Source organism: Anomaloglossus baeobatrachus, unplaced genomic scaffold (assembly GCF_048569485.1).
Source record: "Anomaloglossus baeobatrachus isolate aAnoBae1 unplaced genomic scaffold, aAnoBae1.hap1 Scaffold_2751, whole genome shotgun sequence".
Taxonomy (NCBI): domain Eukaryota; kingdom Metazoa; phylum Chordata; class Amphibia; order Anura; family Aromobatidae; genus Anomaloglossus; species Anomaloglossus baeobatrachus.
The window spans coordinates 1-6669 of NW_027442245.1; the positions used below are offsets into that span (position 1 = coordinate 1).

The 6669-nt window shown below is 44.2% G+C and overlaps 1 pseudogene; it reads left to right on the top strand.

The window, feature by feature from the left end:
• The first annotated feature begins 5051 nt into the window (after positions 1 to 5051).
• LOC142265714 (U2 spliceosomal RNA) lies at positions 5052 to 5256 on the top strand (annotated as a pseudogene).
• The last annotated feature ends 1413 nt before the right edge of the window (positions 5257 to 6669 follow it).

Consider the following 6669-nt stretch of genomic DNA (forward strand, 5'->3'; position numbering starts at 1 on the left):
GTATTGGTGCTGTGTTTGATGCTTCTACTGGGTATTTTCCTACAAATACTGGAACAGCTCACTGCTTAGAATGATCCTTCCCAGCTCTATAATATATTATATATACCCCACAATGCAGGCTCACACACACATTTGTCTCAAGTGTGTTGTATGGACACAGATACAGTCTTGGTCATGTGACTAAAGGCTACTTTACACACTGCGATATCGGTCCCGATATCGCTAGTGTGGGTACCCGCCCCCATCTGTTGCGCGACACGGGCAAATCGCTGCCCATGCCGCACAACACCGACCAGACCCGTCACACATACTTACCTGCCCGGCGACGTCGCTGTGTCCGGCGAACCGCCTCCTTTCTAAGGGGGCGGTCCGTGCGGCGTCACAGCGACGTCACTGAGCGACCGCCCAATAGCAGCGGAGGGGCGGAGATGAGTGGCCGGAACATCCCGCCCACCTCCTTCCTTCCTCATAGCGGCTGGGAGGCAGGTAAGGAGAGGTTCCTCGTTTCTGCGGTGTCACACGGAGCGATGTGTGCTACCGCAGGAGCGACGAACTACATCATTACTGCTGCAGTAACGATAATCGAGAATGGAGACCCATGTCACCGATGAGCGATTTTGCACGTTTTTGCAACGATGCAAAATCGCTCATCGGTATCACACGCAGCAACATCGCTAATGCGGCCGGATGTGCGTCACAAATTCCGTGACCCCAACGACTCCGCATTAGCGATGTCGCAGCGTGTAAAGCCCCCTTTAGTGGGAGTGGTGTACAGGGTCTTAGCAGTAAAGAGTATTCCATATTTCTGCCAGATACCCACAGAGATATTGAAATTTGAAAAAAGAGACTTCTGCTCATTGAAGGTAAGAACTGCTCACATAGCGTTCAACTCCACAGCAAACGAGTGCTCTAGCACTGGCATCTCAGCAGGGATATTCCCCTACTACACATGTGTGTCTAGGTCACTGTGACAGTTTACAGGACATAACTCAGGGCACCTAGACAGAAGGCAGAGGGACTACTTTCTATTTCTGGTGTAGAGCTTAGTACAATATATATATATTTATACTATTACATGGGACACATGTACCTTGTATTACCATTATTCGCTGTATATGAACCCCTTTTCTCCGGGCATTATTTGTCTATAGCATTTTTCACGAACCTGAGGCAACTGAGAACCCTTCAGTGAAGGAATTCCACTAACCCTCACAATACCTACCAGGGGCCTCCCTGCAGTAACTCAGGTAGTTGTACCCATTCTCTTTCCGCATTCTATGTGTTCTTCTTCTTTCTTCTTTTTTTTCTTTTTTCTTCTTTTTATTTCTATCATGTAGTTCAGGGGTTTATAGATATATGTCCTGCATCTCATATTTCCTTTAGTGGTGCTTCTTACCCATTCTCATATCATTTACCCTAGTATTTCATGATCCTGAGGCGACTGAGAACCCTTTAATAAAGGAATCCTTTTTCACCTGAATTGTCAAGTGATACTTACCAGTGACTATCACGTAATGTTACAGGTAGTTCCATTTTCTTCCTCTTCTTTCTCTCCTTTCTTCTTTGTCACACGGTCCATTGTGTTATAGCCCACGTGTCATGATAACACTTGTACCATCTTTTCATTTAGATTCCACCTACAATTATTTACCGATTCCAGTTCTGGAATAGGCTTTCATCATCTACTCACTAGAATTCTCAAGTTCATAAGGTACTGAGACATATACATGTTCACACCATTATAAAGAACAAAGTATAAACATTGAGGTTTTTCTCACACCCATGTTCCTGTGTTCTTTGATATGATATGTGTTCATTTCCTTCACTATATAGGATTGCAAGTTTTCCATTTGTACCTTAATGGCAATGACGCTATACAATTGAACACATATCATCCTGTTATCCATATAGGTGTGTATTTACCTGCTTGACTATTTTTGGTTGTTTGATCCAGAATGTTTCTCCAGATAGGTCATGTGGAAATTTTCTTTCCTCAGTACAAATGTTTTCACTATGGCTTTGGAAAATTTTTTTGTATGTGCATCATGGTCATTTGACCCATTGTACTCTCAAGTAGCAATATATTGTACTGTTATGTTGTACTATGTACTAATTACGTGTTTATATGGTTTTGTAACCCTTTATGATCTTAGATAACTTTATCCTTGATAAAGACCTAAAAACAAGCTCGAAACGTTGGATGAATTATCCTTTTGCACAAATAAAGAATTTTCAGCATTCTAAGAGTTCTTTTCTTACGTTATTGATCACTATAGTGTGCCAGAGCTATTTCTATTGAATTAACTCTTATTTTTTCTGAGCACCTGCTATATACACAGTGAGCCAGACATATTCAATTTTCATTCAGAAGGCAGAGGGAAGCCTTAGCAGCTGAGCCTATATCTTGGCTTGTGAGCATTAGAACAGGCCGGCGATTACAGGGTAACATGAAAAATGTCCAGCTTGCATTATGACTAGAACATGACAATATCCTTTTAAGTACTAACCTATGATGCGTTCCTAAGCAGTTGATGTTATATGTTCTACATTTCATTTTCTGCATACTTTACAAGTAGTAGAATTTGCTTTGATATAGGCAACTGGATTTTCACAATGAAAAGGCAAAGGATAACGCCCGAAAAAGACGCCATACATTATGTCAGTGCCATCACTGACAAACCTGGATTGACCATGAAATACATCAATCCCCTTAAAGGTGAGTTAAAACAAGTTTTAACTAAATTGCCTTAATATTGTCATGCATTAGAATGACTGTCTTAGGTAATGATAAATATTTTCTACAGGAAGAGGAGTGTTTGCTGAAACTGAAATCGAAAAAGGGAGTTTTGTTGCAGAATATCGAGGTGAGCTCACGTATGCACTTACGATGGTAGACAACTACTCGAGATTTATGGTTGTGGTACAAGTCAAAGATCTAATGGCCCATACTGCAGCGAAGGTCTTCCAAGCACACTTATGCAGACCTCATGGCTACTCAGAGAGAGTCCTCACAGATCAAGGCACTGCCTTTGAAGCGGAAATCTTCAAGGACTTCTGCAGCTTTTACCGATGCAGGAAGATGCGTACTACACCCTACCATGCTCAAACCAATGGTTATCAACCTGCTCAGGACTTTACCCCATATTCCAGATGTGGCCTTACAAGTGATTTATAGAGGGGTAACAATACGTTGGGATCATCGGATCTAATCTCCCTTTTTATACACCCTAAAATCTTGTTTGCGTTAGAATAAACAATAACATCATAAAGGTATAGCAGTACCGTTTCAAAGTTTCGGTGTCCCAAGCAGCATTCCATCAGCCTCTGGAAGGTTCCTGGCAAATTGCACAGCTCGAAGGGCATGCTTTTGAACTCGCAGAGACCCATCGGGGTGGCAAAGGCGGTCTTCTTCCGGTCTGCCTCAGCAACGGACACTTGCCAATAGTGACTAGTGAGATCAAGGGTAGAAAAATAATTTGCAGTTGTCAATGCAGCTAGCTATTCCTCAATACAGGGGAGTGGTGCTGTCCTTCTTCTTTAACAGGACCAACGGAGCTGCCCAGAGGCTACAACTGTCACGGATAACCCCAGCCTCCTTCATGTTGCTCAACATGTCCTTGGTACACTGGTAATGTGCAGGTAGATTTGGCTTATATCTCTCTTTGATGGGTGGGTGTGCACTTGTGGGGATGTAGTGTTTGACCCCTTTTATTTTTCAAAAGTCTAGCGGATGTTTGCTGAAGACTTGCTCGTATTCTTGCACTAGCCTGTAGACCCCCTTCTTGTGATGTGAAGGTGTGGAGTCAGTGCCTACGTGTAATTCCTTACACCACTCCTCTGGCTGACTTGGTGAGCTGTCACTGAATGGGTGGGCTGAAGCAATGGTGGATGCTGCTGTTTGGATAGCATGTGTATCTACTGAGAACAGCTTATCAATGGTGGCAAATCGGAGCAGCTTAATCTTTTGCTCTCCGCAGTTCAACACTCTCATGGGCACTCTTCCCTTCCATATTAATGAATAAAACTATGATGTAAATAGCATATAGATACCCCACAAATGCAGATAAAAGTAGGTTATGGGAAAAGGGGGAAGAGAGAAACAGGAAAATAGTGGAATAAAGTATAACTTCCAGGTGGGAGAGGAAATGGCAGCACAGCCAGTGGAGGTGAAGCAAGGGGAGCCTGCAACTAAAGAGTTGAGAGCGTTATCACATGGTGACTGAGCCTGATTGTAACGGGAGCATAGAGGTGCCGATCCTGTCTTACCTGCGTTGGTGTAGAAGTGGGTGTCCTGTGGTGGAGTCAGCTATGTGCAGTGGTGGCCGTGGGTTCTTTTATGTGCGACCGTAGTAATAGCTGTGCCCACTTCCTGTATGGGAGTGGAATGCAGTGAGGCTAATGGAACGCACGCCTGCGCATTTGTGTTTAACGTCGCGCATGTGCAGAACGGAGAAAAGGCTGCGCTCACTTCCTAATGAAAGGGAGTGAGACGCAGCTGGGAAGGGAAGGGAAAAGATTAGGGTTTGGGGATGATGAAAGGGCTTTCTACGGGCAAGGATGGCAAAGGGTGGCAGTGACGGAAAGTCAGGCAGATGGTCCTGTCCTGTCCTGTCCGTCCGTCTTTTTGTATCATGAATTGGAAAGACTGCAAGGGGGAGGGGAGGTGCTTGTGCCCAAAAGGAGGAGTTATTCAGATTCATTGCAGTGGGCGGCGGCTGCAAAAAGTACCATTCTCCTTGTTTTTGCTCTGCAAAACAGCCTTTTCAAGGGTTTGGCTTGGGTGACAAAATGTCTTCTGTAGGCGTGGGTTTGTCTCCCTCTCCCTAAGATGTGTCCGGTATAGGCCAGGGTGCCACTCAAGGCCGTAACCAATTCGGGTTATAGCTTCTCGGCCTTTTGGCTAAGATCAAGTGTAGTTTCGGAGGACGCTACCTTGGTCGGTACTGGAAGGTGCCTGGGATTGCACGTCTGCCGGCCTTGAGGGAGTGTGTGCGCCTTCTGGTGACACATAGCCCTCTTGTGCCTGGACGGTTCCCAGGCAACGGGAGGCGATCACCTTTGTTATTTTGAAGTCCTACTGATAAACAGAAAAAAAAAAATTAAATCTGTTCTTATCAGTTTAATATCTGATACGTCCCCTCTCTAGGGACCATATATTAAATGGATTTTTAGAACAAGGAGATGGAAAAAATCTTGCTCTGTCCACTCCACGCATTGACCTGGTATTGCAGTACCTCCAGGACCGGTGCACCCCTTCTTAACCGAGTTTCCAAAAGCAGAACTCAATTCACCTGATTCAAATGAGCCTCATTAGTGAATTGAAAGAAAGCAAAAACTTTATATGCACCTCAATTTGGCCAATTCACTTTTCACACTTTCACCCTTTTTTTTTATCTTTCACACCTTTTACTTGCTTTATTGATGCAAAAGCTGTGCCAAATAGCAAACTCATCTCCACTCAACTTGACCAACTCTGCTATGTCCCGTGCAGTATCTTATTCTCAGTCTTATCTAGATCATTTGCAATTGAATAGAATAGATCCCTTTTGGACACATTGGATTCAGCTGCTGCAGTGACTGCAGGTGTTAGAAGATGCAGACTTGGCATCAGGTGCTGTCTATCAGATTCCACTCCAATTAAAGCTTCCATTGTTTTTCGGTGTTTTCTTTGAGCAATGATGATGTCTTTAGTGATCTGTTGGCTCCCTCTCCTGGAGGAAGAGTTTGCTTGCTCTTGGACTTTCAAAAAGAGAGGTCATGATAGACATTTAGCTTCTGAGCCCAATTGGGGACAGTCATGGGTGATGAATGTTTTGCAACCTGCTGCGAAGCCTGATACCGCAATATAAGGAACGTCAAATACTAAGAATGGGCGGCCTATGAAAGAATTAGTACTTTCATTAAGCATACTTAAACGGCTAATTGGGAATAGACAAACTGTAAAAAGCCCTCTGAGAAAGCCCCTCTCTATCCTTTGTCAGTAAGCTTTTCTGTAGTCTGCCTGTTGATGTATTTTCCGTTTGAACAGTGCACAACATGAAGTGACGGAACACTGGCTTGTCACATTGTCCCCCGCTGACATCACAATAGCGCTGCTGCCTAGAAAGCCAGCTGCGCAGCAGAAGTTGCTCTTTGGGTGGGATGGTGGGCTAATGTATCTATTCCTGCTTGGTGAGAGTTTGACATGATCTAGAGCAACGAGTTCCAGCGGCTAGCGGTTGATTATTGGCTGTAATGGGGCTTTCTGGCTGGTGCTAGCCTTTCTTCTTAGCACACAGGAACCACAATCCCTACACCATGCTTCGATGGATTCTCTCATCCCAGCCCAGTAAAACTACATATTTCACACAGTTATAGGCAGCCCATGGGCATTCACCTGGATTAAAACCCATAACAGCTCATAGACCAAACAATCAATCTACCACTGGACCAAAGACAGGAAGCTAAATCCACTGCCTGCGGTAACTAACTTAATCCTATAGGCTACTCACACAACAAACCCAAGAGAAAGGAAAAAAACATGGCTTCGATTATCCATCCAATGAAAACGCATAACCATTGTGAGCCATTGGACAATGCAATTGCACACATGGTGACATGGTGCACGGCCCAATGAATCAAGTCTGTACTTCATATTCACGGTTTAAGCCCTTGGGTTTTAATGTGTCC